The sequence below is a fragment of the Channa argus genome, chromosome 10 (genome assembly GCF_033026475.1).
Source record: "Channa argus isolate prfri chromosome 10, Channa argus male v1.0, whole genome shotgun sequence".
NCBI lineage: Eukaryota > Metazoa > Chordata > Actinopteri > Anabantiformes > Channidae > Channa > Channa argus.
Window position 1 is genome coordinate 3,235,948 of NC_090206.1, and position 21,881 is coordinate 3,257,828.

Sequence of the window (21,881 nt, forward strand, 5' to 3'; positions counted from 1 at the left end):
CTCAAACAAAGTCATTCATTTGAGATATGGAATCGATAGCCTCTAGTTGTCAGATGGCAGTGGTGGGATTCCACTTGTCCTGAGAGACTGGAGCCTTAAGCCAGCGCTTTGGACCACTCAGCCACACTTCCTGCACATGTTTTTCTGTTGCATTCGTGCAGGTTAGGAGCTAGGAAGCTCAGCAGGGAGGATGTCTTAACTAGAAGAGCTGATCATCTGTGCATAATTGTACAAAGAGTAAACATTGATGACCTGCAAGAGGTAAGAACCCTTTATCATTATAAGAAGTGCTTTCCATATGCACCTGGTGTCAAATGGCAGTGGTGGGATTTGAACCCACGCCTCCTGAGAGACTGGAGCCTAAATCCAGCGCCTTAGACCACTCGGCCACACTACCTCAAGGCGCAGCTTTTGCCTCGGGGAAAAATAACGCAGTAGGCATGTAAGCGCGCAGGATAAATTGACAACGAGATCCACGCTTGCTACTAAATGCCCAACGCAATAGTTTAGTCAATTAAAGGCAAAAGATGCATAAAGACACAGTCAGCTCAGGCACTGCTGGGATTTGAACCCAGGATCTCCTGTTTACTAGACAGGCACTTTAACCAACTAAGCCACAGCGCCACTCAAGACTCTGGCTTCATTTTCAGCCACACAGTCTAAAGGTAAACTCTCAGAGAAGATCACAAAACAATGTCTGCAAAAAGCAAGATGCCACTCCATTCTGTGGCTGGATCATCCGTGAAATCCTGAGATCAAGTTACAAGACTTCCTTGATCGCTGGACTTCTTTGTGTGCGGCGTAGGTACCGGGGCCTAGCGGGTAAAAGCATGTCTTGGAGATCTCGTGTATTCCTTCCAGGAGTGCCTTAATCACTTGATGTTTTTGCACGCACCATCTACTTTGACACTACAATGTTCATAAAAGGAGTTGTTTTGTGCTTGAAATGGTTGTTCTATCACTGCCATTTTCGCAAGATCAGCTATTGAGATCAAGTGCTAGCAGTTTCAAGTTGTAACAAAGTTCATGTGGAATCATTTCTGACATGTTGGATTACGCCTTTGCATACATTACCAAGGTGCACTTCCACATGGCGTCCCATGAAGTTTTGTCGCAGAAGGTGCAACTCTAACATCCATCGAAATATAATTGGGTTTTTGGCTCACGGTACATATGGGCAATTTTCTGGGATTTGAAATCCTTTAAATGAGGCGCTGTGTGTCAGATGGCTACAAAATGGCCAACGCATCCGTGAAATCCTGAGATCAAGTTACAAGACTTCCTTGATCGCTGGACTTCTTTGTGTGCGGCGTAGGTACTGGGGCCTAGCGGGTAAAAGCATGTATTGGAGATCCCGTGTATTACTTCCAGGAGTGCCTTAATCACTTGATGTTTTTGCACGCACCATCTACTTTGCCACTACAATGTTCATAAAAGGAGTTGTTTTGTGCTTGAAATGGTTGTTCTATCACTGCCATTTTCGCAAGATCAGACATTGAGATCAAGTGCTAGCAGTTTCAAGCTGTAACAAAGTTCATGTGGAATCAATTCTGACATGTTGGATTACGCCTTTGCATACATTACCAAGGTGCACTTCCACATGGCGTCCCATGAAGTTTTGTCGCAGAATGTGCAACTCTAACATCCATCGAAATATAATTGGGTTTTTGGCTCACGGTACATATGGGCAATTCTCTGGGATTTGAAATCCTTTAAATGAGGCGCTGTGTGTCAGATTGTTACAAAATGCCCAACGCATCCGTGAAATCCTGAGATCAAGTTACAAGACTTCCTTGATCGCTGGACTTCTTTGTGTGCGGCGTAGGTACTGGGGCCTAGCGGGTAAAAGCATGTCTTGGAGATCTCGTGTATTCCTTCCAGGAGTGCCTTAATCACTTAATGTTTTTGCACTCACCATCTACATATGGGCAATTCTCTGGGATTTGAAATCCTTTAAATGAGGCGCTGTGGCTTAGCTGGTTAAAGTGCCTGTCTTGTAAACAGGAGATCCTGGGTTCAAATCCCAGCAGTGCCTCTGTGTATAAACACTACTTATGACTAGCTTGCTTCTAAATGCCCAGTACAATTTTATTGGTCATTTCAAGGCAAAAGATGTGTAAAGCTACAGTCATGTTGGCAACGGCCAAAAAGGGAGTTGTTTTATGCTTGAAATGCTTCTTCTATCCCTCCCGGTTTCGCAAGATCAAATATTGAGATCAAATGCTACAAGGTCCACTATACCACTCTGCTCTATTGCTCTGTCAGGTTGGCACGTTTCAACATTTTCAGTGCACGTAATACTGCTTTTTTTGGGATTATGGGATAAAGAAGCAACTGTGTAATTTCACACAAAAAGTCAGAAGATGTTGTTGCTTTAGCCATAGATGATTTTTTGATGCTTCACGCTGTTCAACCAGCGGTGGAGACTACAAATAAGTCAACTCCTGTCTCAAACAAAGTCATTCATTTGAGATATGGAATCGATAGCCTCTAGTTGTCAGATGGCAGTGGTGGGATTCCACTTGTCCTGAGAGACTGGAGCCTTAAGCCAGCGCTTTGGACCACTCAGCCACACTTCCTGCACTTGTTTTTCTGTTGCATTCGTGCAGGTTACGAGCTAGGAAGCTCAGCAGGGAGGATGTCTTAACTAGAAGAGCTGATCATCTGTGCATAATTGTACAAAGAGTAAACATTGATGACCTGCAAGAGGTAAGAACCCTTTATCATTATAAGAAGTGCTTTCCATATGCACCTGGTGTCAAATGGCAGTGGTGGGATTTGAACCCACGCCTCCTGAGAGACTGGAGCCTAAATCCAGCGCCTTAGACCACTCGGCCACACTACCTCAAGGCGCAGCTTTTGCCTCGGGGAAAAATAACGCAGTAGGCATGTAAGCGCGCAGGATAAATTGACAACGAGATCCACGCTTGCTACTAAATGCCCAACGCAATAGTTTAGTCAATTAAAGGCAAAAGATGCATAAAGACACAGACAGCTCAGGCACTGCTGGGATTTGAACCCAGGATCTCCTGTCTGCAAAAAGCAAGATGCCACTCCATTCTGTGGCTGGATCATCCGTGAAATCCTGAGATCAAGTTACAAGACTTCCTTGATCGCTGGACTTCTTTGTGTGCGGCGTAGGTACTGGGGCCTAGCGGGTAAAAGCATGTCTTGGAGATCTCGTGTATTCCTTCCAGGAGTGCCTTAATCACTTGATGTTTTTGCACGCACCATCTACTTTGACACTACAATGTTCATAAAAGGAGTTGTTTTGTGCTTGAAATGGTTGTTCTATCACTGCCATTTTCGCAAGATCAGACATTGAGATCAAGTGCTAGCAGTTTCAAGCTGTAACAAAGTTCATGTGGAATCAATTCTGACATGTTGGATTACGCCTTTGCATACATTACCAAGGTGCACTTCCACATGGCGTCCCATGAAGTTTTGTCGCAGAAGGTGCAACTCTAACATCCATCGAAATATAATTGGGTTTTTGGCTCACGGTACATATGGGCAATTCTCTGGGATTTGAAATCCTTTAAATGAGGCGCTGTGGCTTAGCTGGTTAAAGTGCCTGTCTCGTAAACAGGAGATCCTGGGTTCAAATCCCAGCAGTGCCTCTGTCTATAAACACCACTTATGACTAGCTTTCTTCTGAATGCCAAATACAATTTCATTGGTCATTTCAAGGCAAAAGATGTGTCTGCCTTTCAACATTTTCAGTGCACATAATACTTCTTTTTCTCCGATTATGGCATGAAGAAGCAACTGTGTAATTTCACACAAAAAGTCAGAAGATGCTGTTTCTTTAGCCATAGATTTTTTTTTTTTTAATGCTGCACACTGTTCAACCTGCGGTGGAGACTACAGATGAGTCAACTCCTGTCTTAAACAAAGTCATTCATTTGAGATATGGAATCAATAGCCTTTAGTTGTCAAATGGCAGTACCTGCGGCATAGGTACTGGGGCCTAGCGGGTAAAGACACAGTCAGCTCAGGCACTGCTGGGATTTGAACCCAGGATCTCCTGTTTACTAGACAGGCACTTTAACCAACTAAGCCACAGCGCCACTCAAGACTCTGGCTTCATTTTCAGCCACACAGTCTAAAGGTAAACTCTCAGAGAAGATCACAAAACAATGTCTGCAAAAAGCAAGATGCCACTCCATTCTGTGGCTGGATCATCCGTGAAATCCTGAGATCAAGTTACAAGACTTCCTTGATCGCTGGACTTCTTTGTGTGCGGCGTAGGTACTGGGGCCTAGCGGGTAAAAGCATGTCTTGGAGATCTCGTGTATTCCTTCCAGGAGTGCCTTAATCACTTGATGTTTTTGCACGCACGATCTACTTTGACACTACAATGTTCATAAAAGGAGTTGTTTTGTGCTTGAAATGGTTCTTCTATCACTGCCATTTTCGCAAGATCAGATATTGAGATCAAGTGCTAGCAGTTTCAAGCTGTAACAAAGTTCATGTGGAATCAATTCTGATATGTTGCATACATTACCAAGGTGCACTTCCACACGGCGTCCCATGAGGTTTTGTCGCAGAAGGTGCAACTCTAACATCCATCCGTTTTTGGCTCTCGGTACATATGGGCAATTCTCTGGGATTTGCAATCCTTTAAATGAGGCGCTGTGGCTTAGCTGGTTAAAGCGCCTGTCTTGTAAACAGGAGATTCTGGGTTCAAATCCTAGCAGTGCCTCTGTGTATAAACACTACTTATGACTAGCTTGCTTCTAAATGCCCAGTACAATTTTATTGGTCATTTCAAGGCAAAAGATGTGTAAAGCTACAGTCATGTTGGCAAAGGCCAAAAAGGGAGTTGTTTTATGCTTGAAATGGTTCTTCTAACAACAACGAGATCCACGCTTGCTACTAAATGCCCAACGCAAAAGTTCAGTCAATTAAAGGCAAAAGATGCATAAAGACACAGTCAGCTCAGGCACTGCTGGGATTCAAACCCAGGATCTCCTGTTTACTAGACAGGCACTTTAACCAACTAAACCACAGCGCCACTGAAGCTGCTGGCTTCATTTTCAGCCACACAGTCTAAAGGTAAACTCTCAGAGAAGATCACAAAACAATGTCTGCAAAAAGCAAGATGCCAATCCATTCTGTGGCTGGATCATCCGTGAAACCGTGAAATCCTGAGATCAAGTTACAAGACTTCCTTGATCGCTGGACTTCTTTGTGTGCGGCGTAGGTACTGGGGCCTAGCGGGTAAAAGTATGTCTTGGAGATCTCGTGTATTCCTTCCAGGAGTGCCTTAATCACTTGATGTTTTTGCACGCACCATCTACTTTGACACTACAATGTTCATAAAAGGAGTTGTTTTGTGCTTGAAATGGTTGTTCTATCACTGCCATTTTCGCAAGATCAGATATTGAGATCAAGTGCTAGCAGTTTCAAGCTGTAACAAAGTTCATGTGGAATCAATTCTGACATGTTGGATTACGCCTTTGCATACATTACCAAGGTGCACTTCCACATGGCGTCCCATGAAGATTTGTCGCAGAAGGTGCAACTCTAACATCCATCGAAATATAATTGGGTTTTTGGCTCACGGTACATATGGGCAATTCTCTGGGATTTGAAATCCTTTAAATGAGGCGCTGTGGCTTAGCTGGTTAAAGTGCCTGTCTCGTAAACAGGAGATCCTGGGTTCAAATCCCAGCAGTGCCTCTGTCTATAAACACCACTTATGACTAGCTTTCTTCTGAATGCCCAATACAATTTCATTGGTCATTTCAAGGCAAAAGATGTGTCTGTCTTTCAACATTTTCAGTGCACATAATACTTCTTTTTCTCCGATTATGGCATGAAGAAGCAACTGTGTAATTTCACACAAGAAGTCAGAAGATGCTGTTTCTTTAGCCTTAGATTTTTTTTTTTTTTAATGCTTCACACTGTTCAACTTGTAGTGGAGACTACAGATGAGTCAACTCCTGTCTTAAACAAATTCATTCATTTGAGATATGGAATCAACAGCCTTTAGTTGTCAAATGGCAGTGGTGGGATTCGAACCCACGCCTCCTGAGAGACTGGAGCCTTAATCCAGCGCCTTGGACCACTCGGCCACACTACCTCAAGAAGCAGCTTTTTGCCCCGGGGAAAAATAACGCCGTAGGCATGTGAGCACGTAGGATAAATTGACAACGAGATCCACGCTTGCTACTAAATGCCCAACGCAATAGTTTAGTCAATTAAAAGCAAAAGATGTATAAAGACACAGTCAGCTCATGTGGAATCAATTCTGACATGTTGGATTACGCCTTTGCATACATTACCAAGGTGCACTTCCACACGGCGTCCCATGAAGTTTTGTTGCAGAAGGTGCAACTCTAACATCCATCCGTTTTTGGCTCACGGTACATATGGGCAATTCTCTGGGATTTGAAATCATTTAAATGAGGCGCTGTGGCTTAGCTGGTTAAAGTGCCTGTCTTGTAAACAGGAGATCCTGGGTTCAAATCCCAGCAGTGCCTCTGTGTATAAACACTACTTATGACTAGCTTGCTTCTAAATGCCCAGTACAATTTTATTGTTCATTTCAAGGCAAAAGATGTGTAAAGCTACAGTCATGTTGGCAAAGGCCAAAAAGGGAGTTGTTTTATGCTTGAAATGGTTCTTCTATCACTCCCGGTTTCGCAAGATCAAATATTGAGATCAAATGCTACAAGGTCCACTATACCACTCTGCTCTATTGCTCTGTCAGGTTGGCACGTTTCAACATTTTCAGTGCACGTAATACTGCTTTTTTTGGGATTATGGGATAAAGAAGCAACTGTGTAATTTCACACAAAAAGTCAGAAGATGTTGTTGCTTTAGCCATAGATGATTTTTTGATGCTTCACACTGTTCAACCAGCGGTGGAGACTACAGATAAGTCAACTCCTGTCTCAAACAAAGTCATTCATTTGAGATATGGAATCGATAGCCTGTAGTTGTCAGATGGCAGTGGTGGGATTCCACTTGTCCTGAGAGACTGGAGCCTTAAGCCAGCGCTTTGGACCACTCAGCCACACTTCCTGCACTTGTTTTTCTGTTGCATTCGTGCAGGTTACGAGCTAGGAAGCTCAGCAGGGAGGATGTCTTAACTAGAAGAGCTGATCATCTGTGCATAATTGTACAAAGAGTAAACATTGATGACCTGCAAGAGGTAAGAACCCTATATCATTATATGAAGTGCTTTCCATAGGCACCTGGTGTCAAATGGCAGTTGTGGGATTTGAACCCACGCCTCCTGAGAGACTGGAGCCTAAATCCCGCGCCTTAGACCACTCGGCCACACTACCTCAAGGCGCAGCTTTTGCCTCGGGGAAAAATAACGCAGTAGGCATGTAAGCGCGTAGGATAAATTGACAACGAGATCCACGCTTGCTACTAAATGCCCAACGCAATAGTTTAGTCAATTAAAGGCAAAAGATGCATAAAGACACAGTCAGCTCAGGCACTGCTGGGATTTGAACCCAGGATCTCCTTTTTACTAGACAGGCACTTTAACCAACTAAGCCACAGCGCCACTCAAGACTCTGGCTTCATTTTCAGCCACACAGTCTAAAGGTAAACTCTCAGAGAAGATCACAAAACAATGTCTGCAAAAAGCAAGATGCCACTCCATTCTGTGGCTGGATCATCCGTGAAATCCTGAGATCAAGTTACAAGACTTCCTTGATCGCTGGACTTCTTTGTGTGCGGCGTAGGTACTGGGGCCTAGCGGGTAAAAGCATGTCTTGGAGATCTCGTGTATTCCTTCCAGGAGTGCCTTAATCACTTGATGTTTTTGCAGGCACCATCTACTTTGACACTACAATGTTCATAAAAGGAGTTGTTTTGTGCTTGAAATGGTTCTTCTATCACTGCCATTTTCGCAAGATCAGATATTGAGATCAAGTGCTAGCAGTTTCAAGCTGTAACAAAGTTCATGTGGAATCAATTCTGATATGTTGGATTACGCCTTTGCATACATTACCAAGGTGCACTTCCACATGGCGTCCCATGAAGTTTTGTCGCAGAAGGTGCAACTCTAACATCCATCGAAATATAATTGGGTTTTTGGCTCACGGTACATATGGGCAATTCTCTGGGATTTGAAATCCTTTAAATGAGGCGCTGTGGCTTAGCTGGTTAAAGTGCCAGTCTCGTAAACAGGAGATCCTGGGTTCAAATCCCAGCAGTGCCTCTGTCTATAAACACCACTTATGACTAGCTTTCTTCTGAATGCCCAATACAATTTCATTGGTCATTTCAAGGCAAAAGATGTGTCTGCCTTTCAACATTTTCAGTGTACATAATACTTCTTTTTCTCCGATTATGGCATGAAGAAGCAACTGTGTAATTTCACACAAAAAGTCAGAAGATGCTGTTTCTTTAGCCATAGATTTTTTTTTTTTTTTTAATGCTGCACACTGTTCAACCTGCGGTGGAGACTACAGATGAGTCAACTCCTGTCTTAAACAAAGTCATTCATTTGAGATATGGAATCAATAGCCTTTAGTTGTCAAATGGCAGTGGTGGGATTCGAATCCACGCCTCCTGAGAGACTGGAGCCTTAATCCAGCGCCTTGGACCACTTGGCCACACTACCTCAAGAAGCAGCTTTTTGCCCCGGGGAAAAATAACGCCGTAGGCATGTGAGCACGTAGGATAAATTGACAACGAGATCCACGCTTGCTACTAAATGCCCAACGCAATAGTTTAGTCAATTAAAAGCAAAAGATGAATAAAGACACAGTCAGCTCATGTGGAATCAATTCTGACATGTTGGATTACGCCTTTGCATACATTACCAAGGTGCACTTCCACACGGCGTCCCATGAAGTTTTGTCGCAGAAGGTGCAACTCTAACAGCCATCGAAATATAATTGGGTTTTTGACTCACGGTACATATGGGCAATTCTCTGGGATTTGAAATCCTTTAAATGAGGCGCTGTGGTTTAGCTGGTTAAAGCGCCTGTCTTGTAAACAGGAGATCCTGGGTTCAAATCCCAGCAGTGCCTCTGTGTATAAACACTACTTATGACTAGCTTGCTTCTAAATGCCCAGTACAACTTTATTGGTCATTTCAAGGCAAAAGATGTGTAAAGCTACAGTCATGTTGGCAACGGCCAAAAAGGGAGTTGTTTTATGCTTGAAATGGTTCTTCTATCACTCCCGGTTTCGCAAGATCAAATATTGAGATCAAATGCTACAAGGTCCACTATACCACTCTGCTCTATTGCTCTGTCAGGTTGGCACGTTTCAACATTTTCAGTGCACGTAATACTGCTTTTTTTGGGATTATGGGATAAAGAAGCAACTGTGTAATTTCACACAAAAAGTCAGAAGATGTTGTTGCTTTAGCCATAGATGATTTTTTGATGCTTCACGCTGTTCAACCAGCGGTGGAAACTACAGATAAGTCAACTCCTGTCTCAAACAAAGTCATTCATTTGAGATATGGAATCGATAGCCTGTAGTTGTCAGATGGCAGTGGTGGGATTCCACTTGTCCTGAGAGACTGGAGCCTTAAGCCAGCGCTTTGGACCACTCAGCCACACTTCCTGCACTTGTTTTTCTGTTGCATTCGTGCAGGTTACGAGCTAGGAAGCTCAGCAGGGAGGATGTCTTAACTAGAAGAGCTGATCATCTGTGCATAATTGTACAAAGAGTAAACATTGATGACCTGCAAGAGGTAAGAACCCTATATCATTATAAGAAGTGCTTTCCATATGCACCTGGTGTCAAATGGCAGTGGTGGGATTTGAACCCACGCCTCCTGAGAGACTGGAGCCTAAATCCAGCGCCTTAGACCACTCGGCCACACTACCTCAAGGCTCAGCTTTTTGCCCCGGGGAAAAATAACGCCGTAGGCATGTAAGCGCGTAGGATAAATTGACAACGAGATACACGCTTGCTACTAAATGCCCAACGCATCCGTGAAATCCTGAGATCAAGTTACAAGACTTCCTTGATCGCTGGACTTCTTTGTGTGCGGCGTAGGTACTGGGGCCTAGCGGGTAAAAGCATGTCTTGGAGATCTCGTGTATTCCTTCCAGGAGTGCCTTAATCACTTGATGTTTTTGCACGCACCATCTACTTTGACACTACAATGTTCATAAAAGGAGTTGTTTTGTGCTTGAAATGGTTCTTCTATCACTGCCATTTTCGCAAGATCAGATATTGAGATCAAGTGCTAGCAGTTTCAAGCTGTAACAAAGTTCATGTGGAATCAATTCTGATATGTTGGATTACGCCTTTGCATACATTACCAAGGTGCACTTCCACACGGCGTCCCATGAAGTTTTGTCGCAGAAGGTGCAACTCTAACATCCATCCGTTTTTGGCTCTCGGAACATATGGGCAATTCTCTGGGATTTGAAATCGTTTAAATGAGGCGCTGTGGCTTAGCTGGTTAAAGTGCCTTTCTCGTAAACAGGAGATCCTGGGTTCATTTCCCAGCAGTGCCTCTGTGTATAAACACTACTTATGACTAGCTTGCTTCTAAATGCCCAGTACAATTTTATTAGTCATTTCAAAGCAAAAGATGTGTAAAGCTACAGTCATGTTGGCAAAGGCCAAAAAGGGAGTTGTTTTATGCTTGAAATGGTTCTTCTAACAACAACGAGATCCACGCTTGCTACTAAATGCCCAACGCAAAAGTTCAGTCAATTAAATGCAAAAGATGCATAAAGACACAGTCAGCTCAGGCACTGCTGGGATTCGAACCCAGGATCTCCTGTTTACTAGACAGGCACTTTAACCAACTAAGCCACAGCGCCACTCAAGCTGATGGCTTCATTTTCAGCCACACAGTCTAAAGGTAAACTCTCAGAGAAGATCACAAAACAATGTCTGCAAAAAGCAAGATGCCAATCCATTCTGTGGCTGGATCATCCTTGAATCCGTGATATCCTGAGATCAAGTTACAAGACTTCCTTGATCGCTGGACTTCTTTGTGTGCGGCGTAGGTACTGTGGCCTAGCGGGTAAAAGCATGTCTTGGAGATCTCGTGTATTCCTTCCAGGAGTGCCTTAATCACTTGATGTTTTTGCACGCACCATCTACTTTGACACTACAATGTTCATAAAAGGAGTTGTTTTGTGCTTGAAATGGTTGTTCTATCACTGCCATTTTCGCAAGATCAGATATTGAGATCAAGTGCTAGCAGTTTCAAGCTGTAACAAAGTTCATGTGGAATCAATTCTGACATGTTGGATTACGCCTTTGCATACATTACCAAGGTGCACTTCCACATGGCGTCCCATGAAGTTTTGTCGCAGAAGGTGCAACTCTAACATCCATCGAAATATAATTGGGTTTTTGGCTCACGGTACATATGGGCAATTCTCTGGGATTTGAAATCCTTTAAATGAGGCGCTGTGTGTCAGATGGCTACAAAATGCCCAACGCATCCGTGAAATCCTGAGATCAAGTTACAAGACTTCCTTGATCGCTGGACTTCTTTGTGTGCGGCGTAGGTACTGGGGCCTAGCGGGTAAAAGCATGTCTTGGAGATCTCGTGTATTCCTTCCAGGAGTGCCTTAATCACTTGATGTTTTTGCACGCACCATCTACTTTGACACTACAATGTTCATAAAAGGAGTTGTTTTGTGCTTGAAATGGTTGTTCTATCACTGCCATTTTCGCAAGATCAGATATTGAGATCAAGTGCTAGCAGTTTCAAGCTGTAACAAAGTTCATGTGGAATCAATTCTGACATGTTGGATTACGCCTTTGCATACATTACCAAGGTGCACTTCCACATGGCGTCCCATGAAGTTTTAAATCCAGCGCCTTAGACCACTCGGCCACACTACCTCAAGGCGCAGCTTTTTGCCCCGGGGAAAAATAACGCCGTAGGCATGTAAGCGCGTAGGATAAATTGACAACGAGATCCACGCTTGCTACTAAATGCCCAACGCATCCGTGAAATCCTGAGATCAAGTTACAAGACTTCCTTGATCGCTGGACTTCTTTGTGTGCGGCGTAGGTACTGGGGCCTAGCGGGTAAAAGCATGTCTTGGAGATCTCGTGTATTCCTTCCAGGAGTGCCTTAATCACTTGATGTTTTTGCACGCACCATCTACTTTGACACTACAATGTTCATAAAAGGAGTTGTTTTGTGCTTGAAATCGTTCTTCTATCACTGCCATTTTCGCAAGATCAGATATTGAGATCAAGTGCTAGCAGTTTCAAGCTGTAACAAAGTTCATGTGTAATCAATTCTGATATGTTGGATTACGCCTTTGCATACATTACCAAGGTGCACTTCCACATGGCGTCCCATGAAGTTTTGTCGCAGAATGTGCAACTCTAACATCCATCCGTTTTTGGCTCACGGTACATATGGGCAATTCTCTGGGATTTGAAATCGTTTAAATGAGGCGCTTTGGCTTAGCTGGTTAAAGCGCCTGTCTTGTAAACAGGAGATCCTGGGTTCAAATCTTAGCAGTGCCTCTGTGTATAAACACTACTTATGACTAGCTTGCTTCTAAATGCCCAGTACAATTTTATTGGTCATTTCAAGGTAAAAGATGTGTAAAGCTACAGTCATGTTGGCAAAGGCCAAAAAGGGAGTTGTTTTATGCTTGAAATGGTTCTTCTAACAACAACGAGATCCACGCTTGCTACTAAATGCCCAACGCAAAAGTTCAGTCAATTAAAGGCAAAAGATGCATAAAGACACAGTCAGTTCAGGCACTGCTGGGATTCGAACCCAGGATCTCCTGTTTTCTAGACAGGCACTTTAACCAACTAAGCCACAGCGCCACTCAAGACTCTGGCTTCATTTTCAGCCACACAGTCTAAAGGTAAACTCTCAGAGAAGATCACAAAACAATGTCTGCAAAAAGCAAGATGCCACTCCATTCTGTGGCTGGATCATCCGTGAAATCCTGAGATCAAGTTACAAGACTTCCTTGATCGCTGGACTTCTTTGTGTGCGGCGTAGGTACTGGGGCCTAGCGGGTAAAAGCATGTCTTGGAGATCTCGTGTATTCCTTCCAGGAGTGCCTTAATCACTTGATGTTTTTGCACGCACCATCTACTTTGACACTACAATGTTCATAAAAGGAGTTGTTTTGTGCTTGAAATGGATGTTCTATCACTGCCATTTTCGCAAGATCAGTCAAGATAAGTCAACTCCTGTCTCAAACAAAGTCATTCATTTGAGATATAGAATCGATAGCCTGTAGTTGTCAGATGGCAGTGGTGGGATTCCACTTGTCCTGAGAGACTGGAGCCTTAAGCCAGCGCTTTGGACCACTCAGCCACACTTCCTGCACTTGTTTTTCTGTTGCATTCGTGCAGGTTACGAGCTAGGAAGCTCAGCAGGGAGGATGTCTTAACTAGAAGAGCTGATCATCTGTGCATAATTGTACAAAGAGTAAACATTGATGACCTGCAGGAGGTAAGAACCCTATATCATTATATGAAGTGCCTTCCATAGGCACCTGGTGTCAAATGGCAGTGGTGGGATTTGAACCCACGGCTCCTGAGAGACTGGAGCCTAAATCCAGCGCCTTAGACCACTCGGCCACACTACCTCAAGGCGCAGCTTTTGCCTCGGGGAAAAATAACGCAGTAGGCATGTAAGCGCGTAGGATAAATTGGCGACGAGATCCACGCTTGCTACTAAATGCCCAACGCAATAGTTTAGTCAATTAAAGGCAAAAGATGCATAAAGACACAGTCAGCTCAGGCACTGCTGGGATTTGAACCCAGGATCTCCTGTCTGCAAAAAGCAAGATGCCACTCCTTTCTGTGGCTGGATCATCCGTGAAATCCTGAGATCAAGTTACAAGACTTCCTTGATCGCTGGACTTCTTTGTGTGCGGCGTAGGTACTGGGGCCTAGCGGGTAAAAGCATGTCTTGGAGATCTCGTGTATTCCTTCCAGGAGTGCCTTAATCACTTGATGTTTTTGCACGCACCATCTACTTTGACACTACAATGTTCATAAAAGGAGTTGTTTTGTGCTTGAAATGGTTGTTCTATCACTGCCATTTTCGCAAGATCAGATATTGAGATCAAGTGCTAGCAGTTTCAAGCTGTAACAAAGTTCATGTGGAATCAATTCTGACATGTTGGATTACGCCTTTGCATTCATTACCAAGGTGCACTTCCACATGGCGTCCCATGAAGTTTTGTCGCAGAAGGTGCAACTCTAACATCCATCGAAATATAATTGGGTTTTTGGCTCACGGTACATATGGGCAATTCTCTGGGATTTGAAATCCTTTAAATGAGGCGCTGTGTGTCAGATGGCTACAAAATGCCCAACGCATCCGTGAATCCTGAGATCAAGTTACAAGACTTCCTTGATCGCTGGACTTCTTTGTGTGCGGCGTAGGTACTGGGGCCTAGCGGGTAAAAGCATGTCTTGGAGATCTCGTGTATTCCTTCCAGGAGTGCCTTAATCACTTGATGTTTTTGCACGCACCATCTACATATGGGCAATTCTCTGGGATTTGAAATCCTTTAAATGAGGCGCTGTGGCTTAGCTGGTTAAAGCGCCTGTCTTGTAAACAGGAGATCCTGGGTTCAAATCCCAGCAGTGCCTCTGTGTATAAACACTACTTATGATTAGCTTGCTTCTAAATGCCCAGTACAATTTTATTGGTCATTTCAAGGCAAAAGATGTGTAAAGCTACAGTCATGTTGGCAAAGGCCAAAAAGGGAGTTGTTTTATGCTTGAAATGGTTCTTCTATCACTCCCGGTTTCGCAAGATCAAATACTGAGATCAAATGCTACAAGGTCCACTATACCACTCTGCTCTATTGCTCTGTCAGGTTGGCACGTTTTTAACATTTTCAGTGCACGTAATACTGCTTTTTTTGGGATTATGGGATAAAGAAGCAACTGTGTAATTTCACACAAATAGTCAGAAGATGTTGTTGCTTTAGCCATAGATGATTTTTTGATGCTGCACGCTGTTCAACCTGCGGTGGAGACTACAGATAAGTCAACTCCTTGTGGGAGTAAGAACCCAAAGTACCAGTACTATTTCATTATAAGAAGTGCTTTCCATAGGCACCTGGTGTCAAATGGCAGTGGTGGGATTCGAACCCACGCCTCCTGAGAGACTGGAGCCTTAATCCAGCGCCTTAGACCACTCGGCCACACTACCTCAAGAAGCAGCTTTTTGCCCTGGGGAAAAATAACGCCGTAGGCATGTGAGCACGTAGGATAAATTGACAACGAGATCCACGCTTGCTACTAAATGCCCAACGCAATAGTTTAGTCAATTAAAGGCAAAAGATGCATAAAGACACAGTCAGCTCAGGCACTGCTGGGATTCGAACCCAGGATCTCCTGTTTACTAGACAGGCACTTTAACCAACTAAGCCACAGCGCCACTCAAGCTGCTGGCTTGATTTTCTGCCACACAGTCTAAAGGTAAACTCTCAGAGAAGATCACAAAACAATGTCTGCAAAAAGCAAGATGCCAATCCATTCTGTGGCTGGATCATCCGTGAAATCCTGAGATCAAGTTACAAGACTTCCTTGATCGCTTGGACTTCTTTGTGTGCGGCGTAGGTACTGGGGCCTAGCGGGTAAAAGCATGTCTTGGAGATCTCGTGTATTCCTTCCAGGAGTGCCTTAATCACTTGATGTTTTTGCACGCACCATCTACTTTGACACTACAATGTTCATAAAAGGAGTTGTTTTGTGCTTGAAATGGTTCTTCTATCACTGCCATTTTCGCAAGATCAGATATTGAGATCAAGTGCTAGCAGTTTCAAGCTGTAACAAAGTTCATGTGGAATCAATTCTGACATGTTGGATTACGCCTTTGCATACATTACCAAGGTGCACTTCCACACGGCGTCCCATGAAGTTTTGTCGCAGAAGGTGCAACTCTAACATCCATCCGTTTTTGGCTCTCGGTACATATGGGCAATTCTCTGGGATTTGAAATCGTTTAAATGAGGCGCTGTGGCTTAGCTGGTTAAAGTGCCTGTCTCGTAAACAGGAGATCCTGGGTTCATTTCCCAGCAGTGCCTCTGTGTATAAACACTACTTATGACTAGCTTGCTTCTAAATACCCAGTACAATTTTATTAGTCATTTCAAAGCAAAAGATGTGTAAAGCTACAGTCATGTAGGCAAAGGCCAAAAAGGGAGTTGTTTTATGCTTGAAATGGTTCTTCTAACAACAACGAGATCCACGCTTGCTACTAAATGCCCAACGCAAAAGTTCAGTCAATTAAAGGCAAAAGATGCATAAATACACAGTCAGCTCAGGCACTGCTGGGATTCGAACGCAGGATCTTCTGTTTACTAGACAGGCACTTTAACCAACTAAGCCACAGCGCCACTCAAGCTGCTGGCTTCATTTTAAGCCACACAGTCTAAAGGTAAACTCTCAGAGAAGATCACAAAACAATGTCTGCAAAAAGCAAGATGCCAATCCATTCTGTGGCTGGATCATCCGTGAAACCGTGAAATCCTGAGATCAAGTTACAAGACTTCCTTGATCGCTGGACTTCTTTGTGTGCGGCGTAGGTACTGGGGCCTAGCGGGTAAAAGCATGTCTTGGAGATCTCGTGTATTCCTTCCAGGAGTGCCTTAATCACTTGATGTTTTTGCACGCACCATCTACTTTGACACTACAATGTTCATAAAAGGAGTTGTTTTGTGCTTGAAATGGTTGTTCTATCACTGCCATTTTCGCAAGATCAGATATTGAGATCAAGTGCTAGCAGTTTCAAGCTGTAACAAAGTTCATGTGGAATCAATTCTGACATGTTGGATTACGCCTTTGCATACATTACCAAGGTGCACTTCCACATGGCGTCCCATGAAGTTTTGTCGCAGAAGGTGCAACTCTAACATCCATCGAAATATAATTGGGTTTTTGGCTCACGGTACATATGGGCAATTCTCTGGGATTTGAAATCCTTTAAATGAGGCGCTGTGTGTCAGATTGTTACAAAATGCCCAACGCATCCGTGAAATCCTGAGATCAAGTTACAAGACTTCCTTGATCGCTGGACTTCTTTGTGTGCGGCGTAGGTACTGGGGCCTAGCGGGTAAAAGCATGTCTTGGAGATCTCGTGTATTCCTTCCAGGAGTGCCTTAATCACTTGATGTTTTTGCACGCACCATCTACATATGGGCAATTCTCTGGGATTTGAAATCCTTTAAATGAGGCGCTGTGGCTTAGCTGGTTAAAGTGCCTGTCTTGTAAACAGGAGATCCTGGGTTCAAATCCCAGCAGTGCCTCTGTGTATAAACACTACTTATGACTAGCTTGCTTCTAAATGCCCAGTACAATTTTATTGGTCATTTCAAGGCAAAAGATGTGTAAAGCTACAGTCATGTTGGCAACGGCCAAAAAGGGAGTTGTTTTATGCTTGAAATGCTTCTTCTATCACTCCCGGTTTCGCAAGATCAAATATTGAGATCAAATGCTACAAGGTCCACTATACCACTCTGCTCTATTGCTCTGTCAGGTTGGCACGTTTCAACATTTTCAGTGCACGTAATACTGCTTTTTTTGGGATTATGGGATAAAGAAGCAACTGTGTAATTTCACACAAAAAGTCAGAAGATGTTGTTGCTTTAGCCATAGATGATTTTTTGATGCTTCACGCTGTTCAACCAGCGGTGGAGACTACAAATAAGTCAACTCCTGTCTCAAACAAAGTCATTCATTTGAGATATGGAATCGAGTTGCCTCTAGTTGTCAGATGGCAGTGGTAGGATTCCACTTGTCCTGAGAGACTGGAGCCTTAAGCCAGCGCTTTGGACCACTCAGCCACACTTCCCGCACATGTTTTTCTGTTGCATTCGTGCAGGTTAGGAGCTAGGAAGCTCAGCAGGGAGGATGTCTTAACTAGAAGAGCTGATCATCTGTGCATAATTGTACAAAGAGTAAACATTGATGACCTGCAAGAGGTAAGAACCCTTTATCATTATAAGAAGTGCTTTCCATATGCACCTGGTGTCAAATGGCAGTGGTGGGATTTGAACCCACGCCTCCTGAGAGACTGGAGCCTAAATCCAGCGCCTTAGACCACTCGGCCACACTACCTCAAGGCGCAGCTTTTGCCTCGGGGAAAAATAACGCAGTAGGCATGTAAGCGCGCAGGATAAATTGACAACGAGATCCACGCTTGCTACTAAATGCCCAACGCAATAGTTTAGTCAATTAAAAGCAAAAGATGAATAAAGACACAGTCAGCTCATGTGGAATCAATTCTGACATGTTGGATTACGCCTTTGCATACATTACCAAGGTGCACTTCCACACGGCGTCCCATGAAGTTTTGTCGCAGAAGGTGCAACTCTAACAGCCATCGAAATATAATTGGGTTTTTGACTCACGGTACATATGGGCAATTCTCTGGGATTTGAAATCCTTTAAATGAGGCGCTGTGGTTTAGCTGGTTAAAGCGCCTGTCTTGTAAACAGGAGATCCTGGGTTCAAATCCCAGCAGTGCCTCTGTGTATAAACACTACTTATGACTAGCTTGCTTCTAAATGCCCAGTACAATTTTATTGGTCATTTCAAGGCAAAAGATGTGTAAAGCTACAGTCATGTTGGCAACGGCCAAAAAGGGAGTTGTTTTATGCTTGAAATGGTTCTTCTATCACTCCCGGTTTCGCAAGATCAAATATTGAGATCAAATGCTACAAGGTCCACTATACCACTCTGCTCTATTGCTCTGTCAGGTTGGCACATTTCAACATTTTCAGTGCACGTAATACTGCTTTTTTTGGGATTATGGGATAAAGAAGCAACTGTGTAATTTCACACAAAAAGTCAGAAGATGTTGTTGCTTTAGCCATAGATGATTTTTTGATGCTTCACGCTGTTCAACCAGCGGTGGAAACTACAGATAAGTCAACTCCTGTCTCAAACAAAGTCATTCATTTGAGATATGGAATCGATAGCCTGTAGTTGTCAGATGGCAGTGGTGGGATTCCACTTGTCCTGAGAGACTGGAGCCTTAAGCCAGCGCTTTGGACCACTCAGCCACACTTCCTGCACTTGTTTTTCTGTTGCATTCGTGCAGGTTACGAGCTAGGAAGCTCAGCAGGGAGGATGTCTTAACTAGAAGAGCTGATCATCTGTGCATAATTGTACAAAGAGTAAACATTGATGACCTGCAAGAGGTAAGAACCCTATATCATTATAAGAAGTGCTTTCCATATGCACCTGGTGTCAAATGGCAGTGGTGGGATTTGAACCCACGCCTCCTGAGAGACTGGAGCCTAAATCCAGCGCCTTAGACCACTCGGCCACACTACCTCAAGGCTCAGCTTTTTGCCCCGGGGAAAAATACGCCGTAGGTATAAACACTACTTATGACTAGCTTGCTTCTAAATGCCCAGTACAATTTTATTAGTCATTTCAAAGCAAAAGATGTGTAAAGCTACAGTCATGTTGGCAAAGGCCAAAAAGGGAGTTGTTTTATGCTTGAAATGGTTCTTCTAACAACAACGAGATCCACGCTTGCTACTAAATGCCCAACGCAAAAGTTCAGTCAATTAAATGCAAAAGATGCATAAAGACACAGTCAGCTCAGGCACTGCTGGGATTCGAACCCAGGATCTCCTGTTTACTAGACAGGCACTTTAACCAACTAAGCCACAGCGCCACTCAAGCTGATGGCTTCATTTTCAGCCACACAGTCTAAAGGTAAACTCTCAGAGAAGATCACAAAACAATGTCTGCAAAAAGCAAGATGCCAATCCATTCTGTGGCTGGATCATCCTTGAATCCGTGATATCCTGAGATCAAGTTACAAGACTTCCTTGATCGCTGGACTTCTTTGTGTGCGGCGTAGGTACTGTGGCCTAGCGGGTAAAAGCATGTCTTGGAGATCTCGTGTATTCCTTCCAGGAGTGCCTTAATCACTTGATGTTTTTGCACGCACCATCTACTTTGACACTACAATGTTCATAAAAGGAGTTGTTTTGTGCTTGAAATGGTTGTTCTATCACTGCCATTTTCGCAAGATCAGATATTGAGATCAAGTGCTAGCAGTTTCAAGCTGTAACAAAGTTCATGTGGAATCAATTCTGACATGTTGGATTACGCCTTTGCATACATTACCAAGGTGCACTTCCACATGGCGTCCCATGAAGTTTTGTCGCAGAAGGTGCAACTCTAACATCCATCGAAATATAATTGGGTTTTTGGCTCACGGTACATATGGGCAATTCTCTGGGATTTGAAATCCTTTAAATGAGGCGCTGTGTGTCAGATGGCTACAAAATGCCCAACGCATCCGTGAAATCCTGAGATCAAGTTACAAGACTTCCTTGATCGCTGGACTTCTTTGTGTGCGGCGTAGGTACTGGGGCCTAGCGGGTAAAAGCATGTCTTGGAGATCTCGTGTATTCCTTCCAGGAGTGCCTTAATCACTTGATGTTTTTGCACGCACCATCTACTTTGACACTACAATGTTCATAAAAGGAGTTGTTTTGTGCTTGAAATGGTTGTTCTATCACTGCCATTTTCGCAAGATCAGATATTGAGATCAAGTGCTAGCAGTTTCAAGCTGTACCAAAGTTCATGTGGAATCAATTCTGACATGTTGGATTACGCCTTTGCATACATTACCAAGGTGCACTTCCACATGGCGTCCCATGAAGTTTTGTCGCAGAAGGTGCAACTCTAACATCCATCGAAATATAATTGGGTTTTTGGCTCACGGTACATATGGGCAATTCTCTGGGATTTGAAATCCTTTAAATGAGGCGCTGTGTGTCACATGACTACAAAATGCCCAACGCATCCGTGAAATCCTTAGATCAAGTTACAAGACTTCCTTGATCGCTGGACTTCTTTGTGTGCGGCGTAGGTACTGGGGCATAGAGGGTAAAAGCATGTCTTGGAGATCTCGTGTATTCCTTCCAGGAGTGCCTTAATCACTTGATGTTTTTGCACGCACCATCTACTTTGACACTACAATGTTCATAAAAGGAGTTGTTTTGTGCTTGAAATGGTTCTTCTATCACTGCCATTTTCGCAAGATCAGATATTGAGATCAAGTGCTAGCAGTTTCAAGCTGTAACAAAGTTCATGTGGAATCAATTCTGATATGTTGGATTACGCCTTTGCATACATTACCAAGGTGCACTTCCACACGGCGTCCCATGAAGTTTTGTCGCAGAAGGTGCAACTCTAACATCCATCCGTTTTTGGCTCTCGGTACATATGGGCAATTCTCTGGGATTTGAAATCGTTTAAATGAGGCGCTGTGGCTTAGCTGGTTAAAGCGCCTGTCTTGTAAACAGGAGATCCTGGGTTCAAATCCTAGCAGTGCCTCTGTGTATAAACACTACTTATGACTAGCTTGCTTCTAAATGCCCAGTACAATTTTATTGGTTATTTCAAGGCAAAAGATGTGTAAAGCTACAGTCATGTTGGCAAAGGCCAAAAAGGGAGTTGTTTTATGCTTGAAATGGTTCTTCTAACAACAACGAGATCCACTCTTGCTACTAAATGCCCAACGCAATAGTTTAGTCAATTAAAGGCAAAAGATGCATAAAGACACAGTCAGCTCAGGCACTGCTGGGATTTGAACCCAGAATCTCCTGTTTACTAGACAGGCACTTTAACCAACTAAGCCACAGCGCCACTCAAGACTCTGGCTTCATTTTCAGCCACACAGTCTAAAGGTAAACTCTCAGAGAAGATCACAAAACAATGTCTGCAAAAAGCAAGATGCCACTCCATTCTGTGGCTGGATCATCCGTGAAATCCTGAGATCAAGTTACAAGACTTCCTTGATCGCTGGACTTCTTTGTGTGCGGCGTAGGTACTGGGGCCTAGCGGGTAAAAGCATGTCTTGGAGATCTCGTGTATTCCTTCCAGGAGTGCCTTAATCACTTGATGTTTTTGCACGCACCATCTACTTTGACACTACAATGTTCATAAAA

At 43.7% G+C, this 21,881-nt stretch overlaps 32 non-coding genes across 32 annotated transcripts; 13 read left to right on the forward strand and 19 right to left on the reverse strand.

The window, feature by feature from the left end:
* Positions 1–315: 315 nt before the first annotated feature.
* Positions 316–397, reverse strand: trnal-uag (transfer RNA leucine (anticodon UAG)). The gene has a single exon. It is a non-coding gene; the product is annotated as a tRNA-Leu (tRNA).
* Positions 398–550: 153 nt separating this feature from the next.
* Positions 551–624, reverse strand: trnat-agu (transfer RNA threonine (anticodon AGU)). The gene has a single exon. It is a non-coding gene; the product is annotated as a tRNA-Thr (tRNA).
* Positions 625–1,961: 1,337 nt separating this feature from the next.
* Positions 1,962–2,035, forward strand: trnat-ugu (transfer RNA threonine (anticodon UGU)). Its single transcript has one exon. It is a non-coding gene; the product is annotated as a tRNA-Thr (tRNA).
* A 728-nt stretch (positions 2,036–2,763) lies between these two features.
* On the reverse strand, positions 2,764–2,845 carry trnal-uag (transfer RNA leucine (anticodon UAG)). The gene has a single exon. It is a non-coding gene; the product is annotated as a tRNA-Leu (tRNA).
* Positions 2,846–3,546: 701 nt separating this feature from the next.
* Positions 3,547–3,620, forward strand: trnat-cgu (transfer RNA threonine (anticodon CGU)). Its single transcript has one exon. It is a non-coding gene; the product is annotated as a tRNA-Thr (tRNA).
* Positions 3,621–3,996: 376 nt separating this feature from the next.
* Positions 3,997–4,070, reverse strand: trnat-agu (transfer RNA threonine (anticodon AGU)). Its single transcript has one exon. It is a non-coding gene; the product is annotated as a tRNA-Thr (tRNA).
* Positions 4,071–4,631: 561 nt separating this feature from the next.
* trnat-ugu (transfer RNA threonine (anticodon UGU)) lies at positions 4,632–4,705 on the forward strand. Its single transcript has one exon. It is a non-coding gene; the product is annotated as a tRNA-Thr (tRNA).
* Positions 4,706–4,943: 238 nt separating this feature from the next.
* On the reverse strand, positions 4,944–5,017 carry trnat-agu (transfer RNA threonine (anticodon AGU)). The gene has a single exon. It is a non-coding gene; the product is annotated as a tRNA-Thr (tRNA).
* Positions 5,018–5,611: 594 nt separating this feature from the next.
* Positions 5,612–5,685, forward strand: trnat-cgu (transfer RNA threonine (anticodon CGU)). The gene has a single exon. It is a non-coding gene; the product is annotated as a tRNA-Thr (tRNA).
* Positions 5,686–6,006: 321 nt separating this feature from the next.
* Positions 6,007–6,088, reverse strand: trnal-aag (transfer RNA leucine (anticodon AAG)). Its single transcript has one exon. It is a non-coding gene; the product is annotated as a tRNA-Leu (tRNA).
* A 326-nt stretch (positions 6,089–6,414) lies between these two features.
* On the forward strand, positions 6,415–6,488 carry trnat-ugu (transfer RNA threonine (anticodon UGU)). The gene has a single exon. It is a non-coding gene; the product is annotated as a tRNA-Thr (tRNA).
* A 728-nt stretch (positions 6,489–7,216) lies between these two features.
* trnal-uag (transfer RNA leucine (anticodon UAG)) lies at positions 7,217–7,298 on the reverse strand. The gene has a single exon. It is a non-coding gene; the product is annotated as a tRNA-Leu (tRNA).
* A 153-nt stretch (positions 7,299–7,451) lies between these two features.
* Positions 7,452–7,525, reverse strand: trnat-agu (transfer RNA threonine (anticodon AGU)). Its single transcript has one exon. It is a non-coding gene; the product is annotated as a tRNA-Thr (tRNA).
* Positions 7,526–8,111: 586 nt separating this feature from the next.
* Positions 8,112–8,185, forward strand: trnat-cgu (transfer RNA threonine (anticodon CGU)). The gene has a single exon. It is a non-coding gene; the product is annotated as a tRNA-Thr (tRNA).
* A 323-nt stretch (positions 8,186–8,508) lies between these two features.
* trnal-aag (transfer RNA leucine (anticodon AAG)) lies at positions 8,509–8,590 on the reverse strand. Its single transcript has one exon. It is a non-coding gene; the product is annotated as a tRNA-Leu (tRNA).
* Positions 8,591–8,928: 338 nt separating this feature from the next.
* On the forward strand, positions 8,929–9,002 carry trnat-ugu (transfer RNA threonine (anticodon UGU)). The gene has a single exon. It is a non-coding gene; the product is annotated as a tRNA-Thr (tRNA).
* A 728-nt stretch (positions 9,003–9,730) lies between these two features.
* Positions 9,731–9,812, reverse strand: trnal-uag (transfer RNA leucine (anticodon UAG)). Its single transcript has one exon. It is a non-coding gene; the product is annotated as a tRNA-Leu (tRNA).
* A 565-nt stretch (positions 9,813–10,377) lies between these two features.
* On the forward strand, positions 10,378–10,451 carry trnat-cgu (transfer RNA threonine (anticodon CGU)). Its single transcript has one exon. It is a non-coding gene; the product is annotated as a tRNA-Thr (tRNA).
* A 238-nt stretch (positions 10,452–10,689) lies between these two features.
* trnat-agu (transfer RNA threonine (anticodon AGU)) lies at positions 10,690–10,763 on the reverse strand. The gene has a single exon. It is a non-coding gene; the product is annotated as a tRNA-Thr (tRNA).
* A 1,916-nt stretch (positions 10,764–12,679) lies between these two features.
* Positions 12,680–12,753, reverse strand: trnas-aga (transfer RNA serine (anticodon AGA)). The gene has a single exon. It is a non-coding gene; the product is annotated as a tRNA-Ser (tRNA).
* Positions 12,754–13,447: 694 nt separating this feature from the next.
* Positions 13,448–13,529, reverse strand: trnal-uag (transfer RNA leucine (anticodon UAG)). Its single transcript has one exon. It is a non-coding gene; the product is annotated as a tRNA-Leu (tRNA).
* A 941-nt stretch (positions 13,530–14,470) lies between these two features.
* Positions 14,471–14,544, forward strand: trnat-ugu (transfer RNA threonine (anticodon UGU)). The gene has a single exon. It is a non-coding gene; the product is annotated as a tRNA-Thr (tRNA).
* A 486-nt stretch (positions 14,545–15,030) lies between these two features.
* trnal-aag (transfer RNA leucine (anticodon AAG)) lies at positions 15,031–15,112 on the reverse strand. Its single transcript has one exon. It is a non-coding gene; the product is annotated as a tRNA-Leu (tRNA).
* Positions 15,113–15,266: 154 nt separating this feature from the next.
* Positions 15,267–15,340, reverse strand: trnat-agu (transfer RNA threonine (anticodon AGU)). Its single transcript has one exon. It is a non-coding gene; the product is annotated as a tRNA-Thr (tRNA).
* Positions 15,341–15,915: 575 nt separating this feature from the next.
* Positions 15,916–15,989, forward strand: trnat-cgu (transfer RNA threonine (anticodon CGU)). The gene has a single exon. It is a non-coding gene; the product is annotated as a tRNA-Thr (tRNA).
* A 1,147-nt stretch (positions 15,990–17,136) lies between these two features.
* trnat-ugu (transfer RNA threonine (anticodon UGU)) lies at positions 17,137–17,210 on the forward strand. The gene has a single exon. It is a non-coding gene; the product is annotated as a tRNA-Thr (tRNA).
* Positions 17,211–17,939: 729 nt separating this feature from the next.
* Positions 17,940–18,021, reverse strand: trnal-uag (transfer RNA leucine (anticodon UAG)). Its single transcript has one exon. It is a non-coding gene; the product is annotated as a tRNA-Leu (tRNA).
* Positions 18,022–18,358: 337 nt separating this feature from the next.
* Positions 18,359–18,432, forward strand: trnat-ugu (transfer RNA threonine (anticodon UGU)). The gene has a single exon. It is a non-coding gene; the product is annotated as a tRNA-Thr (tRNA).
* A 728-nt stretch (positions 18,433–19,160) lies between these two features.
* On the reverse strand, positions 19,161–19,242 carry trnal-uag (transfer RNA leucine (anticodon UAG)). The gene has a single exon. It is a non-coding gene; the product is annotated as a tRNA-Leu (tRNA).
* Positions 19,243–19,517: 275 nt separating this feature from the next.
* On the reverse strand, positions 19,518–19,591 carry trnat-agu (transfer RNA threonine (anticodon AGU)). Its single transcript has one exon. It is a non-coding gene; the product is annotated as a tRNA-Thr (tRNA).
* Positions 19,592–21,193: 1,602 nt separating this feature from the next.
* trnat-ugu (transfer RNA threonine (anticodon UGU)) lies at positions 21,194–21,267 on the forward strand. Its single transcript has one exon. It is a non-coding gene; the product is annotated as a tRNA-Thr (tRNA).
* A 238-nt stretch (positions 21,268–21,505) lies between these two features.
* On the reverse strand, positions 21,506–21,579 carry trnat-agu (transfer RNA threonine (anticodon AGU)). Its single transcript has one exon. It is a non-coding gene; the product is annotated as a tRNA-Thr (tRNA).
* Between the last annotated feature and the right edge of the window lie 302 nt (positions 21,580–21,881).